The sequence below is a fragment of the Marmota marmota genome, unplaced genomic scaffold (genome assembly GCF_001458135.2).
Source record: "Marmota marmota marmota unplaced genomic scaffold, marMar, whole genome shotgun sequence".
NCBI lineage: Eukaryota > Metazoa > Chordata > Mammalia > Rodentia > Sciuridae > Marmota > Marmota marmota.
This window is the reverse complement of record NW_026000093.1, coordinates 32,805,763-32,825,174: the sequence shown is the minus strand read 5'-3', so window position 1 is coordinate 32,825,174 and position 19,412 is coordinate 32,805,763. Positions and strand designations below refer to the sequence as shown.

At 34.1% G+C, this 19,412-nt stretch overlaps 1 long non-coding RNA gene across 1 annotated transcript; it reads left to right on the top strand.

Moving 5' to 3' along the window:
• Nucleotides 1–1,550: 1,550 nt before the first annotated feature.
• LOC125610507 lies at nucleotides 1,551–16,782 on the top strand. Its single transcript, XR_007340496.1, has 2 exons — nucleotides 1,551–8,889; nucleotides 13,545–16,782. It is a non-coding gene; the product is annotated as an uncharacterized LOC125610507 (long non-coding RNA).
• Nucleotides 16,783–19,412: the final 2,630 nt, after the last annotated feature.

Genomic DNA, 19,412 nt, shown 5'->3' with positions numbered 1-19,412 from the left:
ATGGAGTAAAAATCCACAGTTTGGAAAATATATGAAATAAATATATATTACTTGAAATTTCTTGTAATGATGACTATCAAAATTATCCTAATAATATTACACAACTGAAGTCTTCAGGGAAACTGAAACAGTACCAAGACCGCCCCCTCCTGCACTGGAGTCCTAATGATTTGGGGTCACCTTAGTATGTCTCTTGATTCCTTAGTATATCCTGTCCCTGCTGAGAGCTAAGAACTTAAGGGAAAAAAACAAACAAACAAACAAACAACAACAAAAAAAAAAACAGTGGCCTCCAATGACTTAAGGAAATAGACATTATTGTTTTGATAATTTTTATTACCACACATAATCTACTTTGGTCTTTGTGACAAAGAAACTTGGTCTATCCCTACTTGAACCTCATATGTCTCTTCCTGGTCGACTCAAAATAAACAAGTCTCCACAAATAAGAATGTCAGAGTGTTAATTTAAAATGCAATTATAGCAGGAATTGGAACATTTTGCTTACACAATTCATTCATCCACCTATTCATTTATTTATTGAATATTTATTAAGTTCCAGCTACGTGACAGACACTACTTTGCCTCTGGGAATATAGCAGTATTGTGAAAAAAAATAAATTCCCTGCTCCTTTGATGTTGATGTTCTTGCAAAAAGAAGGAAACAGTATAGAAAGTAAAGGTTATACATTAAGTGGTGCTAAGGGTTATAAAGAAAAACAAATCAGATGAGGCATTAGGACATGATGAGAAGAAGAAGATGCCTCTTAGAAAAAGAGTCAGGAATTCTTGATTCTTTAAGCAGAGACTGAAGTGAGGGCATTTAGTCATGTGTTGTCTCTGAAAACAAGTATGAAGAACCCAAGGGAGAACCATTTTTTACCATTTCAAGACACACCAGGAAAAAAAAATGACAGAATGACACAGAGACTCAGTAGTAGAAGATGAAGTCAGGGCTGAGTGGTGAGAGGGGAAGGTATCCAGAAAACATGAGGTCTTGAAGGTTCTGGAAGAATTTTAGAGTTTTTTTTTTTTTTTTAGAAAGAAATTTATGTCTGGTTAGAAGAGGTCTTACAAACTGACATACTTTTTTAAATTTATTTTTTAAAACCATGGTAAAACACATAAAATTTACCATCCTACCCATTTTTATGTGTATAGTTTGGTAATGTTAAGCACATTCCCATTTTGTGCAACCAATTTCCAGAACTTTCTATAGTGCAGTTATGAAATTCTAGACCCATTAAACAATAGCTCTCCATTTCTCCCTCTCCCCGCTCCCCCGCCGGGCCCCTGGAAACCACTTTATCCTACTTTCATTCTCTCTTCTTTTCTTATTTTAATAGAACTGGCCAATGACCAGGCTAACTTTTTCAAAATATAAAGTCTTTAAAGGAATATAAATATAGTAAGAATATATATATATGGAACTTTTCAATAAGATGCATGAAAACTCTATTGTTTCAGGATTTGGAATAGAGGCTTCACTGTTACCTGTCTACTTTCTATGTGTATGAATTTGACTGCTCTAGATATTTCATGTAAGTGGAATCACATGGCATTTGTCTTTTTGTGATTGGCTTATTTCACTAGCTTAATATCCTCAAGGTTCCTCCATATTATAATACATCAGAATTTCCTTCCTTTTTAAGGTTGAATAATGTTCCTTTGTAAGTATATGCATTTGGACAAGAAGCTTCCCCATCCTGTTTATGTCTACTATGAATTTATTGCTAATATGAATGTGGGTGTACACATATCTCTTCACAACTCTGTTTTAATTTTTTTATGTATACCTAGAAGTGGAATTGCTGGATCTGATCTGACATATTTTGAAAGAATCACTCTAGTGCTATTTGTGAGGAAGACAAGATAAGAGCAGAGAGAAGGTAAAAGCAGGGAGACCATGGGTAGGGCTTCTGAGAACATCTAAGAGAGGGCTGGTGGAGTCATGGGATAACATCTTATTGGTGCAGGTGGTGATAAAATGGTCATATTTTGGTAGAGCTAACTGTACATGTTTCTGAATTAGAAGTGGAGTCTGAAAGAAAGAGGAACTCTTGATGACTTTAGGAGTCAGTTCTTTCTTGGTGACTTCTAGGAGAAGGCAGGAAAAAGGAGGATACTGAGAGAGATTCATTTTTGTGGTTGAGGGTAATCAAGAATTTGACACTGATGTGGACATATCAAGTGGTCATTTGTAATTTTTTTTTTTTTTATAATTTAGAGCCTAAAGGTATAAATTCGAAATTGCCTTGGGTATATAGATAGTATTTTAAGCCACAAGACTGGATGAAATTCCCTAGTGAGTGAATACAGATGGAGAAAAGAGTTTCAGACTCAGCCCAGGGCTATCTGACATTTAGGGTTGAGAAGAGAATAATAGTCTGGCACAGGGAAGAGAGAAGAAAGGTTTGGGGAGAAGGAGAGACAAGGTAAGTGGGGTGTCTAGAAAGTCATTGAAGAAAGTACATTATAATAAGTAGTGCCCAAATGTTTCAAAAGCTGCTGACATCAAAGGTAGTAAACAGAAGGAAAATAGAAATTGTGTTAGGTATCTGAAAGCAAGTTAACTAAACTTAATTAAACATTAAAAATTTAGTTACCAACTATTACCTATAAGGCTGGAAATGATAAAATAATTTGACATTCCATGATTAGAGAAGTTGTGGGGAAATAAATGCTGATATATTTCTGGAAGGAATAAAAACTGTTATAAATTCTGTGGAGAAAAACTGCACAATAGCTAGAAAAATAATTTTTCTTATTATATTATCATAGCGTCATTATTATTGTATGTTAATAATAATTGGTAGTGATTATTATTTAATGCTTTAGGAAAAATAGAGAAAATATATAAAGTGGCTAATTTTGAATGCAATAAAACAAAGCAGAACGAATGTACCACCACCTCCATCATCAACAACAATAAAATCAGAGAAAGCTACTATATTTAAAGACCTAGAAAGTTAAGAACAAAATATAATATGTGAACCTTGTCTGGATACTCTATAATAAATCAATCATGCAAACATTTTGTAGACAATAGGGTTACATAGATAATTACTTTATTCTATTGTCAATTTTGTTAGTGTTTGTTCCATTAGATGCGAAAACCTGATGTCTCTCAGGGTAATGGCAGGAAAATGATCATGCATTTTAGAAATATATATGAATGTAGGTAGTGATGAAATGTTATGATGTTGAGGATTTGCTTTAAAATATCTCAGGCTTTGAATATTTCAATAAAGAAAATATGGAAAATGTGACAAAATTTTAATGGTTGTATCTGAAGGATAGGTGAGGAGTCTGATAGGAACATAAGGATTTAGCACAATGCCTTCCAGATTCATCCATGTTGTCCCATAAGGCAGGATTTCCATTTTTTTTTTTTTTTTTACTATTTCATTATATGTATGTACTCCATAATTTCTTTATTTGTTCATTGTAAGTGATTATATGGGCTGTTTCTATGTCTTGTCAATATGGTGAATAATGCTATAACAAGCATGGAAGAGCAGAAGTCTCTTCAAATCCCTGGTTTCAATCATTTTGAATATATACTGGATTCCTGGATAGTTCTATCTTTTAAATTTTTTGGGGATCTCTTGTTTTCCAAAATGGCAGGCTATTTTAATCCCTATCAGCAATCTAGAAATTACAGAAGGACAAATACCGCATGATTCCACTGAAATATTCAAATTCATAGAAACAGAAAGTGAATGGTGAGTGCCTGGGGCAGGAGGCAAAAGGAAGTGGGGATTTCAATGGCTATAAAATTTCAGTTACAAAAGATGGATTAAAAAGATGGATTAAAAAAAAGACAGCATTGTGACTGTAGTTGACAATATTTCACACTTAAAAAGTTAAGTGGTAGATTCCTTGTTAATTGTTTTTACTACCATAATAAAGAATAAGAATAAGTAAGGAATATACATGGGGGTTCATTCTATCATTCTTTCTAGTTTTGCATATGTTTGAAAAATTAGTAATATTTTTAAAGCTATTGATATCAAGTAATACATTTATTGACATTTTAGTGGTCATCTTTTCAAGAAATGTTTTCAGTGACTAGACTGGGATAAAACCCTGGTTGGAATAATTTCAAAAGAAAGTATATAAAGAGGAATTATCAGGAGAGACACTAGAGGAGTCTTTGGGAAAATTGATGTAGACAGAAGCAAAGAAGGGACAAATGTAATGAAGGGATATAAAAAAGTCTGTTTTCATAAATCGGTGATTTGAGATATTTCAGTATATTTTAATAGATACTGGCAATTCTCACCCCAAAAGAAAGTACAATTAGAACAATTAGAATTTTGTTTTGTTTTGTTTTTGCTAAGCTGGGGATCAGGATAACTGGAGTTCCACAAACTAAACAACAACAACAACAACAACAACAACAAAACCAACAACAAACTCTTCGCATTTGATTTATTATAAATAATGTTCAATCAGTGGGGCACGCCTGGAGTCTTTGGTAGAATGCTTTCACTCCTACTAAATAAATGGCTATACCAATGTCTGTAACTCCATTTTTACCTCTAGTTTTCCATAGGTTGTCAAAACTCTTTCTGGTTAACACATCTCCTCTTAAAATTTGAAAATACATTCAATATCATCTCATCTTGACCCTGGGAGTAATTGTTTCATAGGGAATCTTTGTATAATTGCTTTCTAAGCCATTGTGAACTAACCTCAAATTTTACCTTCCAACAATCATATTAAGTTCTTTAAAAATAATGCCAGTTATTTTATCCTTTATGTACAAATTATGCAGTGTGTGGAATTTGGGAAGAGACTTGATGAAGCAACTACTTTAAATGAGCAGAAAATAGCCAGGCATGGTGGTGCCTAAGTGTGATCCAGAGATTTGGGAGGCAGGAGGATTGCAAATTTGAAACCAGCCTCAGCAATTTAGCAAGGCCCTACATTACTTAATGAAAACTTGTCTCAAAATAAAAATTAAAAAGAGCTGGGAATTAGAGCTAGGAATTTAGCTCAGTGCTAAAGTACTCCTGGGTTCAAACCTCAGCCTCCCCTCCCAGCAAAGAGCAGAAATTAAAACTACCTGAACATTAATTTTATTAACTTGTTGAACATAGCTAATATTTAAACTTGCATTAAGTATTATAATATTGATGTTTTTGATGATATTATCTTGTCAAGAAAATATCAGCTAGAATAAGTTTAGTGATTTCAAGTGTTTTTGTTAGGTGGTTATAAAAATATTATGTAAATGTAATCTTCCTGAAACTCCAAAATTTAATAAAATGTTTCATATTGTATTGATAAAATAAGTAAATAAGTAATGCATCTATCCAGATTGAGCAATGTAGAAAAAGATTTTTAAAAATCTGGGTCACAAATAACTGTTTATTTCTGAATATATTAATTGTTTTTCCCCTTCCCCCAAAAAATTATAACTGTGAAAATACAGTAGCTTCCTATACTTGTTTTTGTAACACTTCTCTTATTAATAGGTACTTTCATACTTTATTTTAAAGCAGATTTTTTTTAAATAAGGAACTCTCTTCTAAAATGACCTCAGTTAAAACTAATGTTCGTTTTGAATGAGATCCTCAAGTTTCAATTAGGGAAAAAAAGTCAAATTGAAACAATATTTCCTAAAGTGTCAATATCTCCATTGAAAATAGTGTATGGTATTTTAATTTAGTCCTTTAAAGAACAGTTGATAGAACTGTATTAGGATTTATTATAGCATAAGTGATTTATGTTCTGAGATCACATATTCACAGTTGTATGACAAAATTTTCCAAAGTTTGTCTTAATATTGTGTGTGTGTGTGTGTGTGTGTGTGTGTATGATCAAACCTCCAGGGATAATATCACACCTAAATTGAAAAGGTGCTATTTTTCACAACTTGGGTGGAGGTGAAGATGTTGCACTCTTAAAAAGGTGTTAGAAAGCTTGAAAAATTGCCCTTATTTTGACAAAGCTTCTGACATTAATGATTCACTGGGGAAGACTGACTATAATTTTTAATTAAATGTAGCAATGGGAAAAAGCAACATAATGAATATGTTCTATAAAATTTGAATAATGGTAACAATAGTAAACAATTAGTGTAAAAGCTAATATTTAATTTTTCTCCTCAAAATTTTCACCTCTCAGTATCCTCATTGTCTCAGGAATAATTAGCTCAATTTTTTTTATATTACTCATGTCCTGGATCTGGAGATGGTCTTTAATTTTCACTTTCCTTCTCACCTTAGATTCAACCATAACAATATCCTTGATTGCATTTTCAAAATATATTGGAATTCTATCACTTCTCACCACAATTCTCTCAAGCAAGTCTAAGCCTTCCACCAAATCTTTCCTAGATTATTGCAGTGGGTTCCCAACTAGTCTCCTTTCCAAATAATTTAATGCAACACAGTGGGCAAGATGATCCTTCGAAACCAAAGTCAGGTCATGATAATTATCTGCTCGAAATAATCTATAACCTCTCTCAGAGAAAACCCAAAGCACTTTAAAAGGCCCACAAAGCCCCTTATGACCCAGTGTTATCTCTGATCCATGTGCTCCACTGGCTGCCACTCTTGGCTTCATGGCGTGAGATACTCAAAGAAAATGTCCTTTCTCTATGTACTGACAAGTACGATTCCACATGTAGTTTTTGTGCTTGCTTTTATCTCTGTTTTATTACTAGAAAAATATTCTCTGGTAATCTTATATTAAAGTAGTATCTTGCACATTTCATGCTTCAGACTTTGGGACTAGCCAGTTGTTCAAGCATCCCTGGTTCATTTTCCCAAGAGATAATATTTGGAGAATAATATCACAGTTTGGGCAAATTAGTGTCATTCCTAATAGTGAGCAATGCTAGAAATGATATGTGTGTATGTGGGAAGTGTGTGTGTACTATCATCTATATCTATCCATCTACTTTTCTATCTCTATAATCTATCTCCATAAACCTAGACATGGATATAAAAAGAATAAATACAAATACAGATATATAAAAATGAAAAGTCTTGATTTTATAAGGCATTCCTACTCATATCCACTAAATAGGTTTTTAATTAATTTATATATTTTAATTAGGTATATGTGACAGCAGAATGCATTTTGATTCATTGTACACAATTGCAGCATAGCTTTTCATTTCTCTGGCTGTACACGATGTCTGTACTGGCGTCACACCGTATGTGCAGTCATACATGTACTTAGGGTAATGATGTCTATCTCATTCCACCATCTTTCCTGTCCCCATGCACCCTCCCCTCCCCTCCCCTTTTGACAATCAAAGTTCTTCCATTTTTCCCATGCCTCTCCCCTCCCCATTATGGATCAGCATCCATTTATTAGAGAAAACGTTCAGCCTTTTGTTTTGGGGATTGTCTTAGCATGATCACACCCACTAAATCTTATTCTCTTCTTCTTTACATGTGTACCCCCTTTCTCCCACAATTAACATTCTGAATTGTAAGGATACCAAGGATTATAAAATTAGAAGTATCTTTTTTTCTTACATTTCTTTACAATAATATCATTTTGTAAACACTCTACCCATTCTCTCCTACTGCAAGACTGTCAGAACATGCAGTCCATGCAAATTGTGCTTTCTCCTTTATATCCTCCATTAATTTTGATTCTGTAGATAAATCACTAAATCTGTATTGCCAACCACTAGTCTTCATATCAGTCTTGCCAGTTGTTTTGGTTATCTGAAGTACATTTTTAGTAGAGTTTAGGGAAATACTCATTGGAACATCGTTCCTTGGGATCTTGCATACTGATGACAAATTTTCTGCAATTTTTTTTATATTGGGGATTGAATCCAGGGGCACTTAACCACTGAGCTACATCACCAGGCCTTTTTATTTTTTATTTTAACTAAGTTGTATAGGGCCTCACTAAGTTGCTGAGGCTGGCTTTGAACTCATGGTCCTCCTGCTTCAGCCTCCTGAGTTGCTGGGATTAAGGATTTGGACTTCCATGCCTGGCTTTTCTGGAAAACTTGATGCTTGTTTGCAAGTAATTCTGAAGAGGTATAAATCCTAATTGTTACATTCTTCATTTCCTTTCTCTTTTGTATTTTTCTTTTCTACTTTCTGTAGAACACTGCCAATTTGCTGTTTTTAGTCTTTATTTCAGAAACAATTACTTTTTAAAATTTGTAATTTTGTTCTGATTTCTGTGACCTTATTTTTGCATTATCCTGTCCTTTCTTGTTTTGAATGACTCTTCCTTTGCCTTTGGTACTGTTTTGATGTATTAGTATTTTGTGAACATTTCTTCTGATCTATTTTCACTCCCTGTATTAATGTTGGCAATTTTGTTTCTTAGTCTCTCGTTCTAATAATTTTTATGATAACCATTTATATTTGATTTTACTTTTGTGACTTAATTTCATTGAACTTTAAAATAGAATTTCCAGCATCATGGATCTAAATTTTTCTCTGGTTTAGTTTTTGTGACAAGTTAAAGAATGTAATGATTTAATTTCTGAAAACTCTTGGTTATTTGTCTTCCTCAATTTCATCCAATCTCCTTTTTTCATTTTTTTTTTTTGCCTTTATTGTTGCTATTTTATTTGAGTTCTACTCATAAAAATGTCTCTTCAGTCATGGAGAAGACATGAGACTAGCCTAGGATGCATGGTACTCCACCCCTTGGGACCTTATCCCAGACCCTATATGCACATCCACTGGTAGTACATGTATCTTTTCATTTGTAACTTATATGTTTTCAAAATACTTTGTAGATACTTTAAGGAACTGTTGGTTATTTTGGAGATCAAAAATTTAATAGACTCCCCTTTCCTTACTTCTCTACTCATGCCAAGATGCCATCAGAGGTGTGGCCCAACCTGCTTGCCTTTTGGTATTTATGAGGATTTCTTGTCAATTTTTTTTTTCTGTAAGTATTGTCTATGTCTTTCTATTTTACTATCCTACCTGCTTTGTATGTCTTGTTACCCCTCTTTCCAGAATCCCCCTCTCATTTTAATATCCTGAATTGATTTCACATGATACACAAAATCTGAGAATAAAAAATCTGTAAAAAGTAAGATGCTTTGTTTGAAAGTTGTCAGATTATAATTGTGAGCATCTTGTTTATTCATTGATTTTTAAAATCATATTACATCATTAGGCTAAATATTAAATAAAGTTTCCCTCTTATATGAAAGACAAACCTAAAATAATGTAGAGCTTCTACTAATGTACAGCTAATGGCCCTTTTCTGCCCCTTTTCTTGCACCTTCCCTAGTTAGAAGAGAGATGGATTTGTTGCTGAGTTTGTAAGAAAAATAGTTCTTGTGGATTGCTTTTATGTGCTCCCTCCTACTTATGAAAAAACTCTGATCTGAGATTCATCCTTTGAGTTTTATAGGGACATGCCCTCAAATGAGGGGGATGGTAGTCCAGTTTTTTGTTTTTTTTTTAAATTGATATTTTTTTAAAAAATAAATGACAGCGGAATGCATTACAATTCTTATTACACTTACACAGCACATTTTTTCATATCTCTGTTAGTATATAAAGTATGTTGACACCAATTCGCGTCTTCATACATGTACTTTGGATAATGATGTCTATCACATTCCAACATCCTTGCTAATCCCCTGCCTTCTCCCTTTCCCTTCCACCCTTCTGCCCTATCTAGGATTCATCTATTCCTCCTATACTCCCCCTCCCTTCCCCACTATGAGTCAGCCTCCTTATATCAGAAAAAACATTCGGCATTTGTTTTTTTGGGATTGGCTAACTTCACTTAGCATTATCTTCTTTAACGCCATCCATTTACCTGCAAACGCCATGATTTTATTCTCTTTTATTGCTGAGTAAAATTCCATTGTGTACAAAAGACTTAAAAACAGCATACTACAGGGACACAGCCCCATCAATGTTTATAGCAGCACAATTCACAATAGCTAAACTGTGAAGCCAGCCTAGATGCCCTTCAGTGGATGAATGGATAAAAATAATGTGGCATATATACACAATGGAATTTTATCCAGTTGTTATTAATGGCCAGAAGACCAGCTACTGGCCCAATTTCAATGTGTGACCTCACCACAGGCAATTCTGAAGACTCTACCTGGTAGAACTCAGGTGATTCCCACACATCTGGTGCACAAATCAGTGCATTAAAAGGAGTTTCAGTCAAGGAACCAGCACCTTCCTGCTATATCTCCTTCTTCTCCACTGGCTATGATCTTAGACATATCTGCCCTCCTAGAATGGGCACCTTCATAGTAAGGCTTCCTCAAACATCAGCTAAGTGAAATAAGCCACACCCTCTAATGCTTTCTCTCATATTCAAAAGCTAGACCAAAATGAGGAGAGAGAGAGAGAGAGAAGAGGAAAGGAAAAAAAGAAAGGTGGGGGCAGGAATTCAATGAAAATAGAAGAGATCAGTGCAGTAGAGAAAGCAGACTGAAAGGGAAGGAGAAGGGATGGGAAAAGAGAGAAATGGTATAATGAACCTAGCCAACCTTTCTTATGTACCTATATGGATATTATGAATTTTACCTTCATGTATATCTATAATGCACTGATTTAAGACATATATGAACAAGTAGAAGAAAGATAAGTAAAGTATGGAGAAGGATAGGGGAAGGGTAGTACTGGGGACTGAATTGGAGCACATTTTTTGCCATGCTTGTATAATTGTATTGATGAACCCCAATGTTATGCATATCTAAAATGAATTAAGTAAAATAAATAAATAAATAAGTACAAGCAAGCTTCATCATTAGGCCCAGGCCTCTTTAGGTCCTCTGTTGAGACCACTTTAGAGGGGCTGTGAGGTGTGGGGACTTGAAGACATTTTTCTCCACTCTGATTCAGTACTCAGTACTTTCCCATTTGTATCCCTTTCTCTTATCCCTGTCCTCGTCCCCGGGTACGTACAATGAGCTGAGCTCCTTGGTCAGAGAGAGTATCTGTGTTTATCCACTTGATCCTCCCTTGGTATGTTCCTGGTGGAAGAATGTGACATTCTGGGGACTGGTGTGGCTTCCTGTTCTGCCTCTTGCTTATGCTATCAGAGCCAGAGACTAAAGGCCTGAATACTAACAACATTTTGATTCATCTTGATTGACTATTATACCTGACAATTCAGTCCTCTTTAGATCATCCCAGCTCTTGACAACTGGCTGGGTATACGTTTTTCAAATCCTGGGCATTGGTGTTAGGAAGCTCACTTGCCTGCACATAATTCACTCCCAGTAATATTCTCAATAATTTTTCTTTTTCTGTAGTTTAGAAAGAAAATGATGAAAAAAAGGAGTATTGCATACGAACCTCCTCAAACCCCTAACATCTCTTTGTTGGGCTGCAATCTTGAGGAGTAAACAAAGGTGATATTTCGGGGACAAAATAATAATTGAATAATAAGGTTTATATGGACTAGGCATTTGTGGTTAGAATTTTGACAGCTCATTGCACTCTCTATTATGCACTGAGGCTGATTTTTACAGTAACATTAATTAACTTTTAACTGATATGAACTGGAAAAATCATTTTTGGGCTTTGATCACTGTGATTTTGATTTTATGTATGTCAGTTTGGCTTATGGCAGCTATAACCACAGGTTAGGGGTTGTTCTAATCTTAGTTAAATTGACATCGAGCAATAGTCTCAGCAAAACTGAGACTCAGCAAAACTGTAGTGTGTTGAGACTTCAAGAAAGGAGTGAACAAGTAGTATATAATGATTTCATTCCCAACATATTAGTAGCAGGAAGCAATGGTACTAATGCACAAAAGCCCAGGAAAAGGAAGGTTTTAAGAAGTGCTAGGTTAAGTATCCCCAGGATCCTAGGGTCACTGGATTCTCATGCAACAAAGCAATATTATACCAGGTGAGGGTGATTTTTAGTGAAAAGATTGGGAAGAGAGAGACAAAATTACCTTTAGAACTATGTAGGGCTAAGAAATTTCATAGGCAGAGAAAGTGATTTAAAGGCTGGCATAAAAATAAAAATGCTCCCTGAAGATAGTTTAACCTCTCTCACTTTTCAACACCTGTTTATGGTGTGGAAATGCCATAAGCACAGGGCTTAGAGGGCAAATGTAAATTAGGAAGTTTATGAGGAGACGTGTTCCTCAAATAGGACCTGACCATTAAGTTGCATTTGTGGCAAATACCAGAAGTATCAGGCAGAAGGACTACCTCAAATGCCTCTTATCCAGAAACAGCAGGTTGGGTAGGTTGATTATTTAAAATTCCTGGCCTCTATTTGCTTCTTCAGTGTCTCCTATCCTGGCAAAGACTAGAGCCCTGTTTAGATGATGTGTTCAGGAAAAAAAAAAAACCTAAATGACTGTCCACCTCATTTCCCTTCTGAGAGGTGTTTTTAGAAGATATACATTCTTTCCTACTTTCCCAAGTTTTATGATTAATACAGTCTCAGTCTTCTACATAGGGAGAACTTCCCTGATCTAGTGCTGCTTATGACTTGGTCAGTAGGCCAGTACTAGAGAAAACTTGTTTACCTAAAGTCTGGTTAGTGTATCTTGCTATCAACTTTGTCAGGAACAACTGTGGTATGCTTTACTTTATCTGCCTTATTTTATATTATTTTTAAATTGATTCTAAATTGAAAGGTAAAAGAGGACTGCTAAATATTTATACCATCAAAATCCCAACCCCTACCCTTCCACACTAATTTTATGTTAGACACCCTCTATTCATTCTGCTTCTGCTTTCTCGTCTACATACCTTAAACTCTAGTCACCACAAGCCCCCGTAATTCCCATACACTCCTCATTTTGTGTGCCTTTTTTCAAGTTAATCATTAGAATATTTTTGTCATAGAATAATGACTCATCTGTTAATATTCACTCAGAGACATCTTTTTTCTCCCTGTATTCCCAAGTCAGAATAATGGATTCATATATATTCAGTACTTTGAGGGTATATATTGCACTCTGCCTGAATGGTAGTTAGTGATAATATACTGTCTTACCTTGGGATGCTATAACAAAATGCCATAGACTGAGTATCTTATACAACAGAAATTTATTTTCTTATAGTTCTGGCAGCCACAAGTCCAAAATCAGAGCATGGATAGGTACTGGTGAAGACTCTCTTTCTGGTTGGCAGATGGTTGCCCTCTTGTTGTGTCTTTATGTGATAGAGGTGAGAGAGAATTAGGTTGTCTTGTGTTTCTTCATCTAAGGACACTAATTTTATCAGGGCAGGGCTCCACCCTCTTGACCTTATTTAACCTTTGTTACTCCTATAAAGGCCTATCTCCAAATGTAATCACACTGAGCACTGGGGATTCAACATGCTCATTTGGAGGGGACACAATTCTGCCCAGAGCCCTGCCTTCCATGAAATCACATTATAAACTTCTCTAATGCAGGGTATTTCCTCATTTAACTTTGTATGCTGTAGACATACAAAAAATTGAATGACAAAATTGAAAACCCACCAACATGGATCTCTGTGTAACTAAGGGCAATTTTATTTAGTATACATTATGTCTTTCATTTAATTTAAATGATATATTTTAAAGCAACCATCTAATTCCTTCTATCTTAAATCTTTCTTTTTGTGCAGCCAGTTGTACGTGTCAGAAATATGTATCTGTTTAGAAGTTATATCTTTCATAACTATACAGGAAGAAACATCATCAAGATTAAAAGTGGAACTCAAACCGAATGTGAAGAATAAATTACAAAAGCAAAGCCAAGAAGAATGTTTACAAAAAATCTCAAACTAAGAAAAATACAGACTGCTTCGTTTATTGTGTAGTAGTAAGAAAAATTTCAGGTAAACAAGTAAATGTGGTACCATTTAATGCAGAGCATCGGGAGGGGACCTTGTGAATACAGCTTCCCATTAGACCTCCTTTGCATTTCTCATCATACTGTCGACTTTGCTTGGGGCTCACATTTCACAGCATTTTCTAAGTGGTGTTTCATGTATCCTTAAATTTCTAGAGTATAACAGAAAGTCTGGTTTGTATCCATCATATGAGTTGAAGGGAATGTGAAAGCAAAATGACAAGATTGAAATGAGTAGAAAGGCATTTGCTTCGATGTGGGACTTCTGTTATTATAAAGTAAGAAAGAACACATTACTTTAGTAAGAAAAGAAGAAAAGTGATATTTTTTCTTGAGAGGGCTATTAATGTTCCCTAACCAAGTCTCTAAACTGACTTCAGTATTTTGGTTGATTTCCCAAAAGATTGACTTTTCAAAATTATGTAATTTTGGTGCAAATTCTCCTCTGAGCATTTACTGCTACAGAGAGATAGAGTTCATGATCATTTTAATACTTTAAGTCATTTTAAACCCTGCTAGATTAAAATTCTTTATAAAATATGATGTGAAAACATATAGATGGTTTTCTTGTTTAACAACTAAAAATGTCAAGTATCTTTTTGATATAAAAAGGTATTTATAAAATAGTGTGTTATTATTTTGATTTATTATAATATACTCAGTTATTATCTCTTCCTTTGGATCCTTCCATCAAAATTGTCCGAATGGACAGTGTCATACTGATTGTTACTGTCTCATCTAATCAGTCAAGAAATTTGGAAACTTTATTATTTCATGATACATTCAATTGACCAAGCAGGTTTGTGCATCTTTCTTACTAAATATATTTTCATTTTTCCCATGCTCTTCTATCTGCACAGTCATTGTCTACCATTATGAATGTCATATTTTACGTGGATTACTGAAAGGAATTTCCACAGACTATTTTATTTGTCCATATTGGATCCTAATCTATTCACCTCCCTTCCTTTTGATAGAGTGCTCTTTCTAGAAGAGAAATTATTGTGCTAACTCTCCGATTTAACCACCAGTGAGTGGATCTCCTTTTCTAGTGACATCATGTTACACTCAGTAGCATGACATAAAAGACCCTCCAGAATTTGATGTTTGCTTGAAGTTCCAGTTCTATCCACCATTTCTCTTTCCCTCAGAACCTGCATTTCAGATACGGAAAATCCTTGTTAGTTCACTGAAAACACTCTTAAGACTTTGTACACACCACTTTCCACTGGACTTCTTTCCCTCCTTTGATTGTCTTCACATATCTTATGCAAATGTCTTCACATTCACTTCTTAATGTTTTTATCAAACATTTTCTCTTCTTTGAAGACCTGCCCCATCTTCCTAGCCCAATGTGAGGCAGTTCATAGTGTTTGTCCCTTTCTTTTGGTTTGATTTTTTTATTCCATTTCTCCCAAAAACTACCATCTGGGGAGAAAAATCATGAAATTTATTTAGTTCTGTCATCTTGCCACATCTTTGTTGACTTCTTATATCTCTACTTTGTTTTATAATTGTAATTTCTGTATAATGTTGTATATTCATGACCCTGTGTATAGGCATGTTTTTTATTTACCATTAAACAAATACCATTTATGCATTTTATTTACCATATCAAAAGTTTTCTTTGGCTAATGTTTTTTTTTTTTTTTTGCTTGCCATCACCCTTTCCTGTTTTCTTTCTCTTTTCATTATGGAACATCTTATATTTTCCTTGGTTTCTTTGTGATTATTGCTTTCCTTTCTCTAGGTTCTTCTAGGACTAAGAAAATAGAGCCAAGTTTCTGGCTTATGAGAACTTCTTGTGAAACAGGTGTGTATTTTTTTTTTGTGTGTGTGTGTGGCAATAGAGAGAAAGAGAGGATATTTTTGACATCACTCTTCACCACCCACAGAACTTGAAAGTCATAGGTATGCTCACAGGATGGTTTTCTTCACCGATCTTCAGCTACTTGCCTCTTTCTACAAATGTGACTTGTCTGTTGGTTTGGGGGAGATTCCTATTGTCAGCATTTGCAATGATTTTATTTGTTCTAAACAAAGAATCGTTAGCCTGCAAGTGTGCCAATTTCCTAGAGAAGGGTTCTCTACTAGAATTATCTGATATCAGCAGCAATGAGTATCTTCTCAATGTCTTGTAACACTGCTTTTCAACCCTGATTGTTCCTGTGGCTCAAAAAATATCAGTTTCATAGAAGGTGGTATCTGGAGTTTTCATGCTTGCTCTTCTAATCATTTTAATCGATTTCTGCGATGGTAAATTAGGCCTGCCATCTTCCTTCTGTTATATTAAAATAAGAATTATTAAACTGTGTTAGAATTGTGTTAATTATCAGATTTGATTTTATAGTTTGAGAGTATCTGGAAGATTGAAAACTTTCTATTTTTGCATTTTATAGTCCAGACCCTGCTACATTGCATTCTTCAGTACCTTCTCACTGATGAACCACCATGGATGAGAAGAGAGTACAAAAAAGGGAGGAGAGTATAGTGGCAGCACCTCAAGTAGAAACTGTCATGGCCTGAGGGAAAGCACTGCAGCACAGATAAAAATTAAAATGTGTCTGGCACATGGAATCAGCTCATTTACTCAAATGAATTTTTGTATTTTTTTTCAATTCATCAACTTTCAAAATAAAGTCGAAATTTTCTGTTTTCTTTTTGCCTATAGATCACTGAGCTCTAACACTGGGGTTCCCTATTCCAGGACAACTCCTTTGAGTATTGTCCTTCAAAAGCAGTTGTGGAATGTTGTTGATGTCCCTTTCCAAAGAATTCTTTAAAAAGCATATTTTTTTCCTACTGTATTAAGATATGCAAAATTCCTCTATTGGGTTGTTTCAGCAACTGTTTTAATTAACTGATCAGAAATGCCATTTTGGGACTCCAAAGTGTCTGTAACACATTTGCCTTTTTTGTGGGGCATTTTTATTTTATTGCAAGCAGTACAGCATGATGCCTAACAGCATGGACTCGGAAACCAGACATTATTTTGTGTTCAAATTCCTTCACATTCTAGCCACCTTTTACATGACATTTAACCATTACTTGTCTTAATGTCCTTACTAACAAATGGGAATAATAAACCTATTTTATAGGGCTATTTATATTATTCTTACATGCAAATATTAAACAAGGGTAAAAATACATTTTCTCAGTCCAATTACCTTGAAATTTATTTTATTGTTAGTGCTGTGATTTTCACTTAGAGGTTAGTTTTAAATTCAAGTTTTAGTTAACTATAGAAAATGCAATCAAGGCCATAGAGATTTGCTGTTAGCAATAATGCTTTAATTTTTTGTCCTCAAATTCTTTGAGGGCTCTATTCATCCCACACATTCTGTTTCAGCTGTGTAGCTGCAAAGATTCTGGGGAATGCCAGCCATACAACGAGACATTTCTCCACAGAACAAAGCACTTGTACAGAATAATGTAGATGGGAAGGATGGAATAGGTGAACCCTTAATTAAAAATGTATTTCTGGGCTGGGGCTACACCTCAGCAGTAGAGCGCTTCTCTAGCACATGTGGGGCACTGGGTTCAATCCTTAGCACCACATAAAAATAAATAAATAAAATAAAGGTATGGGGTCTACTACAACTAAAAATATTTTTAAAATGTATTTCTGTTTTCATGATCAAACATTATTTAAAACTTTAAAGTATTAATCGTGAATCTTATTTAAATAATAGGTGAACCAAGCTCAGTATTATAGTATTCTAAGAAATTTACTCACAGAAAAATTATTTCCATTAATAGCTAATGAAAAATGAGGAATTAGTACCTGTGTTCTGAAGATAAATATAGATGTTTACTTCACAAAATTTCATAAATATATATTTAACATATATAATATACATAGACACATACAATTTATGTGAACATATATTAAGGCAATCTGCCACTTACGCTCTTCAAATTGTATCATTTCTACCAAATTTAGATCTTAAAAATGTGTAGAAAACTGGCATAACACATTTGACAGACTTTAATAAGGTCAAAAGATGTATTGTAAATTTTTTATTGAAATATAACACATATACAGAAAAGTATAGATGTAAATATATAGTTTAATGAATTTTTACAAATTGTACATTTCCATGTAACCTGTACCAACAAATGGAACATCAGAAATCCCTATTGTGTCACCTATGAGCCATTAACCCTAAGTAAGGGTTACTATATACTGATTTGTAAAAATATAATTATAACTCTTTTTGAAATTTAAATACAAAGACACATTACAGTATGTACCTTTTCTTGTTTAATATCTATCCCCTAATATTATTTATTTTGTGAGGTTCAACTATATCTTGAAAACAATTGACTTTCTCACTGCTATAAACACATTTTTAAAAGTCATTTGGGTAGTTTCTACAAGAGAAATTACGAATTGCATTGATATGAATATTTTAGCATGAAAATGTTGGTTGACACAGAACTAATACCTTCTTGAATATAAACAAGAAATAGAATTGATAAATTACAAGGTAAGTACATATTTAGATTTGGAAGATACTACTAAACAGTTTTTCCAACTTGTATGTATGATGATAAAGAGTTTTCCAAAGTACTTTTGTCCTCTTGATTGAAAGCTGTTAGGACTATTTCATAGAGATTCCAATATCATTGAACTCTAAAGGGAAAAAGTGGATTTCTTATCCCTTTTCAAGAGTCTGTGCAAAATTTTCTGCTTCATTTCCAAGACCAAAAACATGTCACAAGGGATTATTGGAAGAGGAAGACTACAAAAACAACCAGACTTTTCATTTTTCTCAGGTCAAGAGCTGCATCCTTGCCTTGTGTTATCATAGTTAAGATGCTCTCTCACTTGACTCTGCAAATACATGGAATATGTACTCAAAAGGTGATGAAACATCTGAGTATCTTAAACTGGCACCATTACAAAAGTTCTACCACAGCAGGTACCCAGATGTAGATGGAATCATCTGATATGTTAGAATCTTTCCAGCCTATATTTATTCTTGCCTTATTCAGCAAATATCCAAGAATAGTGTTCAGTGTGTGTCACAGAATGTGCCAGCATGATTAAATTATTAATATCAAAAATTGAAAACAATAATATGGCTTAAACTAAAAACAATTTACTTAAAATTTTAGATATACAAATTCTGTTCCAAGTTTTTCCAGGAAAAAATATAATTTATAGTCTTTCCTATAATGCCTGCTCTCAATAGAAGGGAGTTCAGCAGTGTAGGGCAAGTGGATTAGAGGAATCAAAGAGGGGAGAGAAAGAGAAGGTACCAGGAAAGAAGACTGAGTAAATTCTGTCATGTGCATATATGCAAATGGCTCTAACTGCAAATTTCCACTATTATGTAAAATTACAATGCACAAATAAAAACTTTAAAAAAGCATACTTACTTTTAAATAAAGTTTCCTGAGAGTTATTTTCATTGTCTTATTTAAAATACTAGCAGAGGAGAAGTAACTGTAAATAATACAAAATGCTAATACCTTTATAAGGATTATTTATATTCTAGTTTAGAATATTGTTTGTTCCTTTACTGGTAAATAGGTACATTTTTGGTTTGGCACTTCACCTCATGCCAGCCAGTAAAGCCATGCTCTTAATATTCAGTAGTAATCAAGATTTCCATTTCTTTTGTTTATATCAATC